Raw genomic sequence first — 20279 nt, 5'->3', positions numbered from 1 at the left:
AGTGGGTTTAGGGTCCCCAAGACCAAGTTGTTTAAACATTATATATGGCATCAAACTAATGCTAGCACCTAAATCAGCTACTGTCTTATCAACGTTAAAACTACCAATTAAGCAAGGGATAGTAAAAATTTTTGGATCTTTTAGTTTGGTTGGCAGTTTTTTTGGAGTATAGTCGAGCATTCCTCATTAAGTTCCATTGTAGATAAGTCTTCAAACTTCCCTTTTTTTGTTAGGAGCTCCTTTAAAAATTTTGCGTATGTAGGCATCTGCGATATAGCTTCAACAAAAGGTAAGTTAATATGTAGTTGTTTAAAAAGTCCAAGGAATTTACCAAATTGTGCATCCATGCGATCTTTCTTCAACTTTTCTGGGTATGGAATTGGTGGTTTATATTCCTTCGGCATGGATTGTCATTGCGTTCGGGTTTTACCTCCTCTCCTTTGCTTCTGTCAGCTTCTTGTTATGGCTTCTTTTTCGATTCAGCAAACACTTTCCCACTCATTAGTGTAACTGCTTTCACATGTGCTTCTGGATTGGGTTCGGTGTTACTAGGTAGATTTCCTGGTGCTCTTTTAGAAATCATCTTAGCTAGCTGTCCAATTTGAGTTTCGAGCCCTTGGATCGATGCTTGTTGATTTTTGAGTGTAATCTCGGTATTCTGAAAACGAGTCACTGACACTGATATGAATTTGGTTAGCATCTTCTCAAGGTTCGGCTTTTTCTCTTGCTAGTATGGTGGTTGTTGAAAGCCTGGAGGGGGTGGTGGTTTCTGATTTCCTTGGCCTCCCCATGAAAAATTTGGATGATTCCTCCAACCTGCATTGTAAGCATTACTATAAGGATTGTTTTAAGATCGAGGATGATTACCCATGTAATTTAACTGCTCGTTCTCCATGTTGTGTCCATAAGGTGGGTATTCTGAATTGCTCGATCCACCTCCATTTGCTTCGCACTTCATCACTGGATGTACCTGAGTAGAACCACATAAACCGTCAATCTTTTTATTTAAGAGTTCTACTTCGTTAGATAGCATAGTAACTGCGTTGAGGTTTAAAACACTGGCTGCTTTCGTCAGCTTTGTTCTCATCACTTGCCATTAATAGTTATTCAGTGACATCTCCTCAATAAATTCGTAAGCCGCCTCAGGTGTCTTATTATTGATAGTTCCTCCAGCGGATGTAGCAATCATCTGCCGGTTCGAAAGATTCAGGCCATTATGGAACGTTTGAACCTGTACCCATAGCAGTAACCCATGGTGAGGGCACCTTCTCAAAAGGTTCTTGTATCTCTCCCATGCATCGTAGAGTGTTTCTAAATCCATCTGCACAAAAGAAGAGATATCATTACATAATTTGGCTGTTTTAGCCGGTGGAAAATATTTTGATAAAAAATTTTTGGTCATTTGTTCCCAAGTAGTGATTGACCCTCGTGGTAACGAGTTCAACCATTGTTTAGTCTTATTCCTTAACGAAAATCGAAACAACCGAAGACGTATGGCATCATCATAAACGCCATTTATTTTAAAGGTATCGTAAAATGCTAGGAAATTTGCCAAGTGAGAGTTGGGATCCTCGTCCTATAAACCATCAAACTGAACGAACTGTTGTATCATTTGAATTGTGTTAGGTTTTAGTTCAAAATTATTTGCAACAATAGCAGGTCTAACTATACTTGACTCAGTTCCTGTTAAATTAGGTTTAGTATAATCATACATAATGCGCGGAGCAGGATTTTGATTAACAGCAATTACAGGAGGTAGCGGATTTTCTTGGTTTTCAGCCATCTCCTCGGTTATGGTTTGAATATCATCCTCTTGCTCATTCTCTGTGTATCTTAAGCTTCGCCTTATTTCTCTTTGGTTTCTGCGAACTATGCGATTGATCTCACTGTCAAAAGGTAGTGATCCTGACGGGTTTCTTCTAGTCATAAACTATAAGAACCTGCCAGAAAAAGGGAAAAAGAAGAATTAGTAATAAAAATTAGAATAAAATTTAAATTGAAGTAAAAGTAAATGGCTAAAGTAATAAAAATTGAGTGTTCCTAATATCTTAGTTCCCCGGCAACGGCGCCAAAAACTTGATACGTGATATTCGTCACAGGTTTTAAATATTTATAATGAATCATTCTTAAAACTAACTATTATCACGATGAAGGCAAGTGTACCTGTCAAACAATAGTATAACTTTAGCAAGACTGAATTGTCAGACCCAAAGGAACTAAAAGTACTAGTAATGACTGCCTTTTTATTATCTAGCCTAAGAAGTGGGGTTTGTTTTAACTAACTAATTAACTAAACTAAGAATTCACGGAAATTAGAATTGGGGAATTACTCTTGGAAAAACAATTGAATTAAGACAATACCTAAGGAAAAATCCACCTAGACTTCACTTGTTATTTGACTCTGAATCGGACGATTTATTCATTTGGCTTGATCCGTAGAAATCCATAAGTTATATTATTATCCCAGTCAAGACTAACAACGTCTAAGCCTAGGTTGAATAATTGAAATCTCTTTCTAATTAACTTCCTAGGGTTGCATTAACTCGACCTATGGATCCCCTTATTAGGTTTTACCCTAATTCGGCAAAATCTTGTCACCCTATCTCTAGGCGCGCAATCCGCTTAATTATCAAAAATGTACTCTTAGACAGGGTCTATTCCTCCTCTAAATAAGAGCTTAACTTGAATCAATATCCTGGAATATCAAAACAAGAATTAAGAACACATAATTAAGAACAAGTTAAATATTTATCATACAATTCAGATAATAATAACAAGATCTGTCTTAGGTTTCATTCCCCTAAGGTATTTTGGGGTTTTAGTTCATAACTAAAAAGGTAAACATCTTAGAAGAATAATGAATACAAAACATAAACAAAAACCCAAAACTCCTGAAGTGAAATTGAGGGGAGATCTTTAGTTTTGATGATGAATCCGGCTTCTGAGATGGATCAATCGGCTTTCCTTGAGCAGTTCCCTGCTTCCTTCTCTGTGTCACCCTTTCCTCCTCCTCTAGAGTGTATTTATAGGCTTTAGAATGCCTAAGAACCCTCAAAATTGGCCTTTTCTGAATTGGACTAAACTTGGGCTCGGCAGGGACACGCCATTGTGACACGCATGTGTGTGATTACTTTAGGCCGTGGTCAAGCCTGTTAAATAGGCACGGGCGTGTGGTCCACCCGTGTGAGTCGTGCTTTGATTCTGCCAAATTGACACGGCCGTGTGGTCTACCCTTGTGAAAAGGTCCATGCCATGTTGATTTCGTACTTTAGCCCATTTTCTCTGTTTTTGGCCCGTTTCTCATTCCTTTCACTCTCCTATGCTCACCTAAGTATGAAATATGAAATTAAGGCATTAGGAGCATCAAATTCACCAATTTTAAGGAAAAATCATCCATAAAATGTGCTAAGAATGGGATAGAAATATGTATAAATTATGGTTTATCAAACTCCCTTTTGAGGCATTCGACTTAATACTGGAAATGGACTGGTTAGTTAAACATCAGGTGAACTTGGACTGTGCTACCAAACGGATGGTACTAAAACCTACGAAGGGTGACGAGGTAGTGGTAATTGGGGAGCGCCAGAATTATCTGTCAAATGTGATTTCTGCACTGAGGACCAAGAAATTGGTTCGTAAGGGTTGTGAGGCGTATGTAGCCTACATTGGTTTTTCAGATTCTGAGGTTTATTTGGTTGAAAATATTAGAACAGTTAAGGACCTTCTGGATGTATTTCCTGATGAGCTACCTGGGTTGCCTCCAAATCATGAAGTTGAGTTTGGGATTGAGCTCCTGCCCGGTACAGCTCCGGTGTCCATCGCCTCTTATAGAATGGCACCGAAGGAGCTAGTGGAGCTTAAGGCTCAGATTCAAGAATTTTTGGATCGAGGGTTCATCCGACCTAGTGTGTCTCCGTGGGGAGCACCGGTTTTATTTGTGAAGAAGAAGGATGCGTCCATGCGAATGTGCATCGACAACCGACAACTAAATAAATTGACTATTAAGAATAAGTACTCTACTGACCAATTTTTCTCTTCTCCCTCTACTCCTTTAGCAACCGTTTTCCCTTATTGCTATTGAGCCAAATTTTGTCTTTGGTTTTACTACTTCTCCATCTTTCATTTCTCTCTCTTTTTGGGACTGATATTTTCTTAGAGACCATTCGGGTATTTCTCATTTTGTTGTTTTGACTTTATTTTTTCCATACAGCCTTACTCTACTTCGATTTCTTTCTTCCTCTACTCCTCTAACTGGCATTCTTTCCCTTTTTCTCTTTGGCCAAATGTCCTTGTGACAACCCTAAATTGACCCTAGTCGAAAAGTGGTTTCGGGACCACGAAATCGAGTCAAAAAAAATTTAACAGTCATATTTGATGCTTATTATATATGAATATGCATGTGTGAAAATTTCATGCTTAAATTTTGTATATAGTATGTGAAATTTATTAAATAGGACTTGTGTGAGAAAATTTAGAAATGTGCTAGGCAAATGTTAAAGTGGCCTATTAATGCATGTTAGAAAATGCTTGTACTTGCATGTCAAATTAGCCAAATTTTAGATAATGGCCGGCCATGTTATGGATTAAAACATATTATAAATATTTTATGTTAATATTTTGTGTTAAAAAAATAAAATAAAGAATATGGATAATAAAATAATAGTGGTTAATGGGAGGAGAAACCAAAGTTAGCTTATGTTGCTCCTCCATTGCCGTAACTAGAGGAAGAGGAAGAAGAAAAATTCGGCCAAGGTGGTTCTCTAGATTAAGCTCAAGGGCAAGGGGGATCAAAGTTGGATCAGGGAAAAGAGAAAGCAATAGAGTAATCAATCCACAACCGTTCCAATATACCGAGGTAAGTCTTTGAGTAACGGAACTTAGTTTATGATTTTATAGATATCATATAAAAGCATAGTAGATAAGTTGTGATCTTATGGTTCTATATAAATTACATAGTGAAACAAATGATTTTTATTTTATATGACTTGGAGCTGAATGGTTAAAGAATTCATGTGGAATAACGAAATGAAATCATATTACGTGTATGTAGCTATTGAGCCGTAAGAGTAAGGGTTGATAAGCATGTTGAACTTGTTTTCTAGTAATGCTAATGGGTTATGATATATATAAGTGCATAGCATTCGTGCGGGTTATTATAACCGGGTTAAGTCCCGAAGGCATTCGTGTGGGTTATTATAACCGGGTTAAGTCCCGAAGGCATTCGTGCGGGTTATTATAACCGGGTTAAGTCCCGAAGGCATTCGTACTGGTTTTTACATCTGAGCCAAATTCCGAAAGTATTTATGTTTGGAAAGGTGCGATGCGATTCTGTCGTAATAATTCCAATTAATGTGCTCATAATCCCTAATATGACCAGGTATGGATCGTATATACATTGGAAAAATTTTGTATAGTATAAGTTGTGATTATGTAATCGAATAATGCTCTCCCGGCCATTCCTTAGGGTTATATGAAGTCTATAGCTCACTCGAGTTACATGAAATAGATTCAAATGAAATTTAGTTAAGTTTGACTTCGAATGTGTAAACATATTGATAGAAGTGTAAATTAAAATGAATATGTGATCTTGTGCATAGACATTTATTTATCCTTATGAATGCTATTTCTTTTGTGTTTTTGTTTCAAATGATTTCCTTACTTATAAGCTTACTAAGCATCGAAACGCTTACTCTGTTGTTTAAATTCTCTGTATTATAGATTTTGTTCGTCAGCTATCGGACTCGGAAGTGTCAAATTCGAAGTCATCCACACTATCTAAGCCCCTTTTTGGTACTCTTTTAGTTGAACTTTGATAATGGCTTGTATAGGACTGACCTTTGTTGTTAATTAAGTATCTTTTGGTAATGTATATTCGTATAGCCATGCGAAAATGGCTTGTATATTTTGAGTATAGCATTATAATCATTTTGTATATATGGTCTTATGATATGGTTATTGAGTGGTATGGAAATGCTTGGTAATGATTAGCCATTGGAATGGCTAATCATGATCATATTCGGTGCTATGTATGTCAAATTGCTAGCTAATCCGTGGAAACCATGAAATAGGTAAAATTTACCACAAAATAGATTCAGACAGCAGTAGTGACATGAATTTGAAAAATCACTAAAAATAGTAGAAATGGAATTAAATAATGAATAAGTTATGTAATCGAAGCTTGATGAGTCTATTTTCATATGGAAGAAGCAAAACAGGTATATAAGCTATATTTTATGAGATGTTTAAATTTTTGTGAAACAGGGCCAGAGTGATTTCTGGATCCCCTGTTATGATTTTGGAAATTCACCATAAATTTTACAAAGATAATTATAAGTCATGATTTATATGTACAGATTCATTATTGAGTCTAGTTTTATTTGAGACAAACGACATAGTCATTGAAGCTCTGTACAGGGAGATATCTGATTCATAATACACAGAGGTCAGAGTAGTCAAGCCCTGAAACAAGGGAGACTTTAACTAATAAACTGTACTTATTGGCCTGACCAAAAATTCTGGAAAACAATTAGTAGATAGATGTATGAGTCTAGTTTCAGGAAAAATTTACAGAACTGGATTTCGAGTTTTGGAACTCGAGATATGATTTTTAAAGCGACTGTGATGTAGTTAGCCAGCTTGTCTGGAAATTTTAAAATGAATTAAGTCCGTTAACACCTCGTGTTCGACTCCGGCAACGGTCTTGGGTACGGGGCGTTACAGTCCTATTCTCCTTCTCTCTCAATTCTTTTAGTCTAACATATCCCACTCTTTTCATCTTATTATGATAGCCGAATACTTCTCTCTCTTTTTTTTTTGGTTTGGCAATTGTTCTTTGAGAAATTAGTAGGTGCACATGGTTTCTTCTGTTCTATCTCTATCGTAGTGATCTTTCTTCTAATATTTTCCCTTGCCACCGTTTTGTGCTAGGGGTATGGTTGTGCTAGCCTTGCTTTTGTCGAATCGTATGCTTTCGGCTTTTGTTGGGGGTGTGGGTCGATTGTTTCTTGTCCTATTCTGGGTTTGGTATTTTTGGTAAGTGTTATGAGGTTAGTACAATCTTTTGGTATGATTAATATGTGATAGATTGTTAAGTCTTGGTTGGATTGTAGGATACTTCTAAAAGGAGTTGAACCAATCTTTGGCAATGGACTAAGGGAGTGATCCTCAGTCGAGCGATCAAGGCAAGTGATAAGAGATCGTCTTAATAAGTGTTATAGAAAATGATTGTTTAATCCTGTTGATAAAGGGACTAATGATGTATGGTGTTTGGATCTAGGGTTGGAGCGCTTGTGGTCTATTTGCACACTCTCGCATCAAGGTGTGTAACCACACTGCTTTAATAGTAAACCGGCAAAAGCCAAAAAATATGACTATTGACGCTATACGAGCTTACACCCCCTCGTGTGGTAATCCGAATGCATAAAACATGGGCGTTTTATCATAGAGGCCACCATGAGAGATATCATGGGCTTAGGCCGTTCTAGGCCACGTTGGGCTGAAATGAATTGTGTCTGCCCCACGGGCTCGTGAGCCCCACACGAGTAAACCACACGGACGTGTGGAGATTATTGGGCCAAGGTATGTAGCTCACGCGGCCAAGGCCATTTTTGAGCTTCGTGGGCCATACGGGCGTACAGGCCCACATGGGCCGCATAATAGGCCTTGGGCCCATTTTCATTGTATGACTGTTAAGGTTACACAGGTCGCCCGAGACGACTGTGAACCTACTATTGTGTAGGTAAGTGTACCTAGACCCCCTTTGTGGTAAAATGACTGTATTGCCCTTGTGTGGTAAAATGACTATTTTGCCATTATATGCTAAGATGATTGTTTTGCCCCTATATATGTATGTTTATTTTTTAGCATGCTGTTTGTAACTGCATTGAGTACATGTATAATATTATGATATGACATGACACGTTGCATGATGCATTGAGTACATGTACTGTACTGGCATCTCTACTGCAAATCACTGATGGCTCTAAGCCTATTATACTGGCAGCTTTGTTGCAAATACTGTTTAGTGCCACAATCGGTGTTATATTTTTGGTGTTAGGGATCGGAGGGTTGATTTTATCCCCACATGGTGTGTAGGGCTGGACGGAGATGGAGTGTAGAGGCTAGATGGGTAGGATTTGCATACTGTTTACTGTTACTACAAAGGGCCAAGGCCCAAACATATGACTGTTTCTGTATTGAGATGGGCTAAAGCCCAAACTGATATTACCACTGTTACTAAAAAGGGCTTAGGCCCAGATTGTATTTGCTCACTGTATGTTTGATTGTCTGTTTATTAAGGGATTACACACTGAGTTTTCGTAAACTCACCCTTCTGTTTATTTGCGCAGGTAATCCTTAGGCGAATCGATGTTGTGAGGAACTCGAAAGAGGCCACACAACCACCAATGTTTATATTTTTGACTTTTAAATTCTAAGTTTCATTTTAATTTGGGTATTTTATGTAATAAATGTTTTTCAAAAATACCACGAATACATAAACAATTTTAAGAGATACCGCAAGATAACAACATTTTACAAGTAAACGTTAGTACGCAACTGTTTTAAAAATCTTCCACTACAAACAAGATTTTGAAATTAATAACGTTGTAAAGTAAATACTTTGATAGCAACGCAAGTTTAAAAATCATCTTTTAGATCACACAAAGAAACTTAATCAAGATTGGGCTTTGGAAACGATATCATGCCATACGGAAAAACTTCAATGTGACATCGCAAGATTCGGCCATAATGTTCAGGCTGGGTTTGGGGTGTTAAAATCCTTGAATTGAGGGAATTTGTGGTGTTAGCCGATCGAGCACATAAAGCTGAAGAACTAAGTAAAGAAAAGAAGCCAGCAGTGAGGGAAGCTCGGATTTCTAATAAAAGATTTATGGGTAAATCACAATCATCTGCCTCAAAGAAATCAAAGAAGTACCATGATCATTCTACCACCTTTATGGGATATTCTGGAAAAGAACGAGGCTCTCAACGCTCTAATCCAAGATCCTCGTCTCTATCTGTAACCTATAACGCCCCAAATTTTGGGCCTAGAGGAATTAGGCTTTGGGCTTTAGGTCTCATAAAATTTTTAAGTGAGCAAGAAAATGACAAATGATATGTTGGCTTTAAGGGTTTAATGAATTTTGAGTGTCTAAATGTGTTGGAGAAGTTCTGGGTTCGAGTTTTGTGGTGAAGGAATTTTAATTTAATTACTAAATGAACCAGGTTTGTGAGTAGTTGGGCTTTTAAATAAAAATAGGGGGAAATGGCATCAAAAAGCGTTGTGGAGGAGTGGCTAAGTGATGCCACTTAGAGTGTAGGGAGGTGGCGTTAGTAGCTAGCAATAAGATCCTAGGTTCGAATCCTAGCTTAGTGTTTTTAGAAGTTTAATTTTGGCCTTCTAGAAGGTTGGAAGTGGCGTGAAGATGGACTCTAAGGGGAGTGCTCAGGAGAGAAAATTAAGGATCAAGGGGTTATTAGGAAAAAAACGAGGAGATGAGAAGGGGGAAGTGATGGAGCCGAATAGGGAATTGAGAGCCAGGGGGCTATAAATAACTGCCGAATGTAGGGTTGCTAGGCTAGTGTCGAATTTCGTTCACCCTGTTACCGAAAACCCTTTTCCCTAAAAGTCGAAAACCCTTTTGTTTTACTCTCTTTTCTCTATGCCGATTTCTATTCTTTCTCTACACAATTTGCTTTGTTTCACTTAGCCAATTTCTTCTTTAATCTGTACCAAATAAACCTTATTCACCATACTAAGTTTGGAGGCAGAAAAGCCAAATCTTCCAAGGGTTGAATACTCTTTGACCGAATCTAGTGTAAGTGTTTGCTCTTCCAACCGGTTTTGCTAAGAATCTATTACGTTGTTCTTTCCTCACTCTTTCTAATCAACTGTGGTAGGGAATTAGTATCGGATCTCGGATCTTAGCTCTCTGCCGAAATTGCTCTTTAGGTGTCTGCGATTTTGGTAAGTATTCCTCTCCCATTGGCTAAAGTGGCCGAATGTTCATAGTTAAGGTAAGGGGACTTGTGTTGGATACGAGTCAGCTATTATTCTAGTTTAAATAGTTAAGAATGGTGCAGATCTAGGAGTTGATCGTGGTTAGTGATTTAAGAAGGGGTTGTTATACTCATCGCGCGAGGTAAGGTTAAGGTGAGGTTTTGGATTTAGTAAAGATATGTATTAAGCATGCGATTAATTGAAGGGTGATATCGTTTGTAGGTTGGTGACTAAGGGAATCGCAACACGCTTGCTTACCAGGTGTGTACATACACTGCACACACAAGTAGATCGATAAAAGCCGAAAGTTTGGCTGCGGTAGTCTTGCAAGTGCACGAACACTCGTGAGGAGGAAACCAATAGGTTGTCTGAGGCCCATGGGCGATTCCATGGACTTGGGCTGTGATCTGGCCAACGGCGCCAGAATAGGCTTAATGGGCCCGATGGGCTATTGGGCCTATAATAGGCAAATTTTGATAATTGATGCTATGTGATAGAAAATTTGTGTGTGAGCATGAATATAAGGTGATTTGGGCCTAACAGGCGATATAAAGGTGATTTGGGCCTAATAGGCCATATGAATATGAATTGGGCCTAATGGGCCATATGCATGTATGTAGGGGTTTTGAGCCTAGAATATGATAACTACATAAAAATTTATTAATATATTGCGATCGTGGACAAGTCATAGGGTTAAGGTGTGGCAACGGGTATATGCATGTCTAGGATTGGATCTAGGGAGAGCTTGGTACTTAAACGGTCTTAATGACTCACCTCCTCTTATCTGGAATCCTACCTGGTGCATAGTATTCATTCATCTTAGCTCACGGGATTTGTTAATGGGCAAAGGTAAGTGAAAACCGTAATAAAGGGAAAATTACCGAAATGCCCCTAAAGGCAAAAATGACCAAAATACCCCTAAGTGTTAAATGTAAGTTTTATGGATGTGACATGCATACATATGATATTATGCTTAGTTTGCATATGGGTTGGGAATTTTGGAACAGAGGAAGTATATGAGGATCGCATGGTTGCTTGACAATTGTGGATCCACCGACGGCTTTTAAAGCCCAATAAGTAAATGAAGGCAGTTCCGCAATTGGGCTACCATTGATGTGTCGGTTGGGTGGGTCAATACTTATATCCCACATGGTGTGAAGGGGGACGAAGTTGGTGTGTAGCAGATGGATTATTGGGATGGGATTGCATTGCATGTTTGATGTGTAATGATTTTTGAATGCTTGCTTTTCGTCGAGGGTTGTACACACTGAGTTTGTGAAAACTCACCCCTTCTTTTATTTTATTTTTAGGTGATGCTCAGTAGAAGGTTCGATGTTTGGAGGGACTCTAGGTGGCCAGCTAGCAAGATAATTTGGACTTGTTTTTTTTTTAAAAGCATATAAGTTTCTATTTTATTAAGTACTATTCAAATCAGATTGTAATAGGGCTTCCATTTTGTTATTATTTGGATTATTATTTCTATGTGATGTAATTATAAGAAGTTGAACATGGTTCCTTCCTTCAACTATAGTATGTCTTTACTATGTTTTCGCAACTAAATTTTTAAGTGACATGTTTTCATCAAATCTTATGTTTCAAACAAGTGATTGAAAGGGGTTTATTTTTAAGATTTTTTTTTCTTTTAAGAAGGGTTTTCAATGAAAACATGATTTTCGCTAAAACACTTCAATGTGACACATCGAATTTGGCCATAACGTCTGGGTCGGGTTTGGGATGTTACATAACCAGTGTTGGAAGTGTCGGTAATCCTAAACTGAAATGTAAATATTACAAGTTTTATTTTAGGGAATGTCGTTTGAGAATTGGAGCCTATTACCGATGTGCTTCTCTTGATCATTTCCTTAAAGACTGGCCGAAAATGATTTTAAAAGATACTAATCAGACTTCAAAGCCAAGTAATCCCACTTCGAGAGGTAGACCACCCCGACATCCCGAAAATGTCAGTGGTAGCCGAGGGGCTACAAAGGACTCAACAATTAAATCTGAGGCACAAGCACCGGCAAGGACATATGCTATTCATGCTAGAGAGGATGCTTCTGCACCAAACATTATTACTAGTACATTTTTTCTACTTGATACTTATATTACTGCTTTGATTGATCCTGGTTCAACACATTCATACATATGCACAAATTTAGCATCTGTTAAAAATTTACCTATTGAATTCACTGAATTTGTGGTTAAAGTTTCAAACCCCTAGGCCAGTATGTTATGGTTAATAAAGTTTTTAAAAACTGTCCATTGATGGTAAAAGGTTATTACTTTTTCGCTGATCTAAAGTTGTTGCCCTTTGATGTATTTGATGTGATTTTGGGAATGGACTGGCTAACTCAGCATGATGCAGTGGTAAATTGTAAACAAAAATATATTGTGTTGAAATGTTAGAATGGTGAGTTACTCCATGTTGAATCTGATAAACTGGATGGATTATCTAATGTGATTTCAACAATATCAGGACAGAAATATGTCAGAAAGGGATATGATGCTTATCTTGCATATGTTGTAACACCCCGTACCCAAGTCCGTCGCCGGAGTCGGACACGAGGGGTTTGCAGACTTAAATCACTTCTTTGCACAATCCATTTTAAATTTTCCAGGCAAGTTGGCTAACTGCGTAACTGTCACCTTAAAAATCATATCTTGAGTTTCACAACTCAAAAATCAGTTTTGTGATTTTTCCCTGAAACTAGACTCATATATACATCTACAAATTTTTTTCTAGAATTTTTGGTCGGGCCAATTAGTACAGTTTATTAGTCAAAGTCTCCCATGTTACAGGGATCGACTACACTGACCTTTGCGCATTACGACTTGGATATCTCCCTGTACAGGGCTTCAATACTGATGTCGTTTGTTTCTATAGAAACTAGACTCAAAAATGAATCTATTCATATATGGCATGACTTCTAATTATCTCTGGTTAATTTATAATGAATTTACAAAGTCGGAACACGGAATCTAGAAACCGTTCTTGCCCTGTCTCACGAAAACCTGAATATCTCTTAACATACTGTTCATAGATCGTTTCATTACTTTCCTATGAAAATAGATTCATCAAGGTTCGTTTACATAATTTATTCACTATTTAATTCCATTCCTACTATTTTTAGTGATTTTTCACATCCACATCACTGCTGCTGCCCGCATCTATTTTTAAGGTAAACTTTACCTATTTCATGATCCTCCATGGATCAACTAGAGTTTGTCATACATATTCTAAAAGTGATCATGAATAACCATTCCCATGGCTAACCGTTACCAACATTTCCATACCTCTCGACGGACAACATACAAAACGATTATAATGCTATGATCAAAGTATATTTAAGCCATTTTCGCATGGCTATCCAAATTTACACAAAACCGAAGGGTACATGACCAACAACAAAATGGTAGTTCTATACATGCTATTTTCAGAGTTCAACCAAAAGTGTACCAAAAGGGCTTTGATAGTGTGGGCGACTTCGACTTCAATAATCCCGAGTCCGATAGCTGACGAACCAAAATCTATAAAACAGAGATTCAAAGAACGGAGTAAGCATTTAATGCTTAGTAAGTTTTAAGCAAAACAAAGTGGTCTCAATCACTGTCATTGGTCATTCATTTCAACTGTTCGATGAAGTTAATCTAGAGCTTCATCTCGATCTATAATATCATTAAACGCAACACTTGGCTGCCACATATATACTTTCGAATAATAATGACCTAGATGGTCAAATATTTCAAAAGCACATTCTTCATCGATTTTCAACTTTCAATAATCCTTTCCACTTGTTCATAATCACATCCATACTTTTAAGTATTTCAACATGACAAGTACTAAATTACCATAGGCACATAAAGAACCAAACATATTCCTTATCACATATACGTAAGCTTACAAATTATAATCCTTACCTTGTACTGGCACATCTAGCTCAACCCAACCCATACTCAAATCATAAGGCTTTTGGGCAGAATATGCACTAATACATAAGAATATTTCATCGCATACTTTATTATACAAACATACCATTACCAATTGGATCATTCTCATATTTGGAGTTATAATATTAATCACATTTACCTACCTCTTTGATACTAATAATTCACCTCGAAATCACTCCAACGATGAGTAAGCAATACGTACCTGAACATCTTAAATACATAATACTTATTTGATGGTAACTTAATGCAGATACTCAATATCAAAGTCTTACTTGAATCCTAGCATTTAGCCGTCGGGTCTTTAAAGCTCGGATATAGTACGAGCACGAAGCCTACGGACATTAATCAGGATAATATTCTCGCATAAAGCCTGCGGGGTTTTAACCCGGATATAGTACTGACACAAATGCCCTTCGGGACTTATCACATTTATACACTTTCACATCCATCACATTGGCCATTGGGCCTTATCTCATATATACACTTTCACATTCATCACATTGGCCATTCGGCCTTATCACATATATACACTTTCACATTCATCACATTGGCCATTCGGCCTTATCACATATATACACTTTCACATTTTTATCACATATATACACTTTCACATTCATCACATTGGCCATTAGGCCTTATCACATATACACACTTTCACATTCATCACATTGGCCATTCGGCCTTATCACATATATACACTTTCACATTCATCCCATCGGCCATTAGGCCTTATCACATATACACACTTTCACATTCATCACATCGGCCATTAGGCCTTATCACACATACACACTTTCACATTCATCACATGGGCCATTCGGCCTTATCACATATATACACTTTCACATTCATCACATTGGCCATTCGGCCTTATCACATATATACACTTTCACATTCATCACATCGGCCATTAGGCCTTATCACATATACAAACTTTCACATTCATCACATTGGCCATTCGGCCTTATCACATATATACACTTTCACATTCATCACATCGGCCATTAGGCCTTATCACATATACACACTTTCACATTCATCACATCGGCCATTAGGCCTTATCACATATACACACTTTCACATTCATCACATCGGCCATTAGGCCTTATCACATATACACACCTTGTACACCAATTTCATCATAACAAAATTGACTAGGTATACTAGTCATTTACGGCTTATAGCTTCACTTTAATACGGATTTGGTACTTTGATTACCAATATTTAATCGATAGCTTATAAGCAACTCAAATAGTTTTATTAAGGTTTACAACATAATCACAAATTCAGCACAAGCTGTTTTTCCTGAGCAACAGTCATTAAATTATTCGTAAATGGAGCTACGAAACTCCAAATGAAGTGCCGTTAATTTTCCCTGAAAATAGACTCATACATATTTTACCCAACAAATTTTCAGAATTTTTGGTTTGGCCAATCAATGCCAGATATTTCATCAAGTTTCCACTATTTCACATTTTAACTATGCTGACCACTCTTCACTACGAATCAAATTTCTCATTGTACAAAATTCAAAATACGTTCTAGTTTATTTCATTTGAAACTAGACTCACTAAGGCATTTAGAATATAAATTTTGTCTTTTAAAAATTTTGTACAATTTATAATGATTTTCTAAAAACAGAATAGAGGATTACAGTGTCATTCTGCACTGTCTCACACAACTTTAAATATCTCATTATCGGAAATTCCTTTGCTTACGGTTTCTTTTATAAGAAACTAGACTCATTAAGCTTTAATTTCATGTGTCATTCAGCCTCTAATTCAAGTCCATAAATTTATGGTGATTTTCTAAAGTCACGTTACTGCTGCTGTCCTAAGCAGACTAATTCAAATTACCCTTAAATTCCCAAGCTCAAACACTTAAGAACTTACCATTTGAGCTTAGAACATAACATGGCCACATCATATCTTATTAAATCAACTCATCATGTCCTATTATGATTGAATTTACTCAACGTTTAATCACTTAAAACTTACCTCAGAAGTTGCCGAACGATTACGACGGCTCTTCGATCACTTTTTTCCTTTCCCTTATCCAACTTTGATCCTATAGGCTCTTGAGCTTAATCTCAAGAACCACCTTGGCCGAACTTCCCCTCTTCTTCTTCCTTCAATTCACGGCAATGGAGGAGCAACCTAGATCATTTTTTTGTTTCTCCCCTACTAACCACTATTATTTTATTACCCATGTTCTTTATTTTATTAATTCTAACATAAAACACTAACATAAAATGTTTATAATACATTTTAACCCATAGCATGGCCGGCCACTAGTCAAATTTTGGGTACTTTGACATGCAAACCCACAACTTTAATAGTTTAACATTTTAATCACTTGGACATTTGCCTATCATATTTTTAAAGTTTCTCAAATATGCCCTTTTTAGCTAAATTTCACATCCAAATGACAAAATTAAAGCATGAAATTTTCACACATACTTATTCACAAATAATAAGCATAGACTATAACAATTAATTATTTTTGTAACTCGGTTTTGTGGTCCCGAAACCACTTTCCGACTAGGGTCAAATTAGGGGTGTCACAACTCCCCCCCTTTAGGGATTTTCGTCCCCGAAAATTTCCACCGATGCATAGTTTAGGATAACGTCCTCTTATTGAATTATATTCATATAAACATTAGCTCATCGATAGCAATTGTAATTCATTATTGATTTCGCATCGATCTATAAAAATCATTTTCTTATCTTAAAACAAATACATAAACATTTCTACAAGTATGCGCATATATCTCATTTTCTTGATTTCATAAGCAATAATCGCTTAACTTAATTCCCAAATGCATTTCAAACACATATTAAGCACATATTAACATGTATAATTCACATCAGCAACCCACATATTTGTAACCCACATTTTCATTCATGTATAAGCTGTAACCTGACCAAAAGTACACATATACTCAAACATCCCAATAAATATCCTTTATAACTCCATCATATCTCACTATTCAACTTAACCTATTTCCAATAGAAAATCAACTTCCACATACCTGAACATTGAATTCATTTAGCACATTTAATCACTGTTAACGATACCCGTTGAATCATCCGAAATCATTACGGATACTCATTAAGCACATATAGCTCTTACAATGCCATATCCTAGATATGGTCTTACATATTCTCACATATCAAGCCGATGCCATGTCTCAGACATGGTCTTACACACTATTTCAAATCAATGCCTTCGTCCCAGACGAGGTCTTACATGAATTCCACTTCACACACTTAGTGCCCACTGACCGATCTCGCACTCATAGTGCTCGGTTAAAGGAATTCGCACACACACAGTGCCTCTAATCATTCACACCCATAGTGCTCTTATTCATTTGTTATTACACATTGAAATGACTTAACCAAGTCTATAAACATCATGTATGTACACTTTTAAACATATCATCTCATTTAAATTTGAATTCGTATAGTAATGAACACTTAAACTTTGCTCAAATTACCGGCACGAAGCCTACTAGGCACGAAGGCCCGAATACACGTCACCAGCATGATTGCTCTTCGGGACCTAGCCCGGATATAACACCAGCACGAATGCTCTTTGGGGTTTAGGGGTGTCAAAGTCTCCCATGTTACAGGGATCGACTACACTGACCTTTGCGCATTACGACTTGGATATCTCCCTGTACAGGGCTTCAATACTGATGCCGTTTGTTTCTATAGAAACTAGACTCAAAAAGGAATCTATGCATATATGGCATGACTTCTAATTATCTCTGGTTAATTTATAATGAATTTCAAAATTCAGAATAGGGAATCCAGAAACCGTTCTGGCCCTATCTCACGAAAACCTGAATATCTCTTAACATACTGTTCATATGATCGTTTCATTACTTTCCTATGAAAATAGATTCATCAAGGTTCCTTTACATAATTTATTCACTATTTAATTCTATTCCTACTATTTTTAGTGATTTTTCACATCCACATCACTGCTGCTGCCCGCATCTATTTTTAAGGTAAACTTTACCTATTTCATGATCCTCCATGGATCAACTAGAGTTTGTCATACATATTCTAAAAGTGATCATGAATAACCATTCCCATGGCTAACCGTTACCAACATTTCCATACCTCTCGACGGACAACATACAAAACGATTATAATGCTATGATCAAAGTATATTTAAGCCATTTTTGCATGGCTATCCAAATTTACACAAAACCGAAGGGTACATGACCAACAACAAAAGGGTAGTCCTATACATGCCATTTTCAGAGTTCAGCCAAAAGTGTACCAAAAGGGCTTTGATAGTGTGGGCGACTTCGACTTCAATAATCCCGAGTCCGATAGCTGACGAACCAAAATCTATAAAACAGAGATTCAAAGAACGGAGTAAGCATTTAATGCTTAGTAAGTTTTAAGCAAAACAAAGTGTTCTCAATCACTATCATTGGTCATTCATTTCAACTGTTCGATGAAGTTAATCTAGAGCTTCATCTCGATCTATAATATCATTAAACGCAACACTTGGCTGCCACATATATACTTTCGAATAATAATGACCTAGATGGTCAAATATTTCCAAAGCACATTCTTCATCGATTTTCAACTTTCAATAATCCTTTCCACTTGTTCATAATCACATCCATACTTTTAAGTATTTCAACATGACAAGTACTAAATTACCATAGGCACATAAAGAACCAAACATATTCCTTATCACATATACGTAAGCTTACAAATCATAATCCTTACCTTGTACTGGCACATCTAGCTCAACCCAACCCATACTCAAATCATAAGGCTTTTGGGCAGAATATGCACTAATACATAAGAATATTTCATCGCATACTTTATTATACAAACATACCATTACCAATTGGATCATTCTCATATTTGGAGTTATAATATTAATCACATTTACCTACCTCTTTGATACTAATAATTCACCTCGAAATCACTCCACCGATGAGTAAGTAATACGTACCTGAACATCTTAAATACATAATACTTATTTGATGGTAACTTAATGCAGATACTCAATATCAAAGTCTTACTTGAATCCTAGCATTTAGCCGTCGGGTCTTTAAAGCTCGGATATAGTACGAGCACGAAGCCTACGGACATTAATCAAGATAATATTCTCGCATAAAGCCTGCGGGGTTTTAACCCAGATATAGTACTGACACAAATGCCCTTCGGGACTTATCACATTTATACACTTTCACATCCATCACATTGGCCATTCGGCCTTATCTCATATATACACTTTCACATTCATCACATTGGCCATTCGGCCTTATCACATATATACACTTTCACATTCATCACATTGGCCATTCGGCCTTATCACATATATACACTTTCACATTCATCACATCGGCCATTAGGCCTTATCACATATACACACTTTCACATTCATCACATTGGCCATTCGGCCTTATCACATATATACACTTTCACATTCATCACATCGGCCATTAGGCCTTATCACATATACACACTTTCACATTCATCACATCGGCCATTAGGCCTTATCACATATACACACTTTCACATTCATCACATCGGCCATTCGGCCTTATCACATATATACATTTTCACATTCATCACATCGGTCATTAGGCCTTATCACATATACACACTTTCACATTCATCACATCGGCCATTAGGCCTTATCACATATACACACTTTCACATTCATCACATCGGCCATTAGGCCTTATCACATATACACACCTTGTACACCAATTTCATCATAACAAAATTGACTAGGTATACTAGTTATTTACGGCTTATAGCTTCACTTTAATAAGGATTTGGTACTTTGATTACCAATATTTAATCGATAGCTTATAAGCAACTCAAATAGTTTTATTAAGGTTTACAACATAATCACAAATTCAGCACAAGCTGTTTTTCCTGAGCAACAGTCATTAAATTATTCGTAAATGGAGCTACGAAACTCCAAATGAAGTGCCGTTAATTTTCCCTGAAAATAGACTCAAACATATTTTACCCAACAAATTTTCAGAATTTTTGGTTCGGCCAATAAATGCCAGATATTTCATCAAATTTCCACTATTTCACTGTTTAACTATGCTGACCACTCTTCACTACGAATCAAATTTCTCATTGTACAAAATTCAAAATACGTTCTAGTTTATTTCATTTGAAACTAGACTCACTAAGCCATTTAGAATATAAATTTTGTCTTTTAAAAAATTTTGTACAATTTATAATGATTTTCTAAAAACAGAATAGAGGATTACAGTGTCATTCTGCACTGTCTCACACAACTTTAAATATCTCATTATCGGAAATTTATTTGCTTA

The 20279-nt window shown here is 36.8% G+C and overlaps 1 non-coding gene across 1 annotated transcript; it reads left to right on the top strand.

Annotated features, from left to right (window-relative positions):
• The first annotated feature begins 1247 nt into the window (after nt 1–1247).
• Nucleotides 1248–1354, top strand: LOC121231018 (small nucleolar RNA R71). Its single transcript, XR_005929087.1, has one exon. It is a non-coding gene; the product is annotated as a small nucleolar RNA R71 (small nucleolar RNA).
• Nucleotides 1355–20279: the final 18925 nt, after the last annotated feature.

This window comes from Gossypium hirsutum, chromosome A06 (assembly GCF_007990345.1).
Source record: "Gossypium hirsutum isolate 1008001.06 chromosome A06, Gossypium_hirsutum_v2.1, whole genome shotgun sequence".
NCBI classification, from domain to species: Eukaryota; Viridiplantae; Streptophyta; class Magnoliopsida; order Malvales; family Malvaceae; genus Gossypium; species Gossypium hirsutum.
Note: the sequence above shows the minus strand (reverse complement) of the source record. Positions and strands in the feature narration are given on the sequence as shown.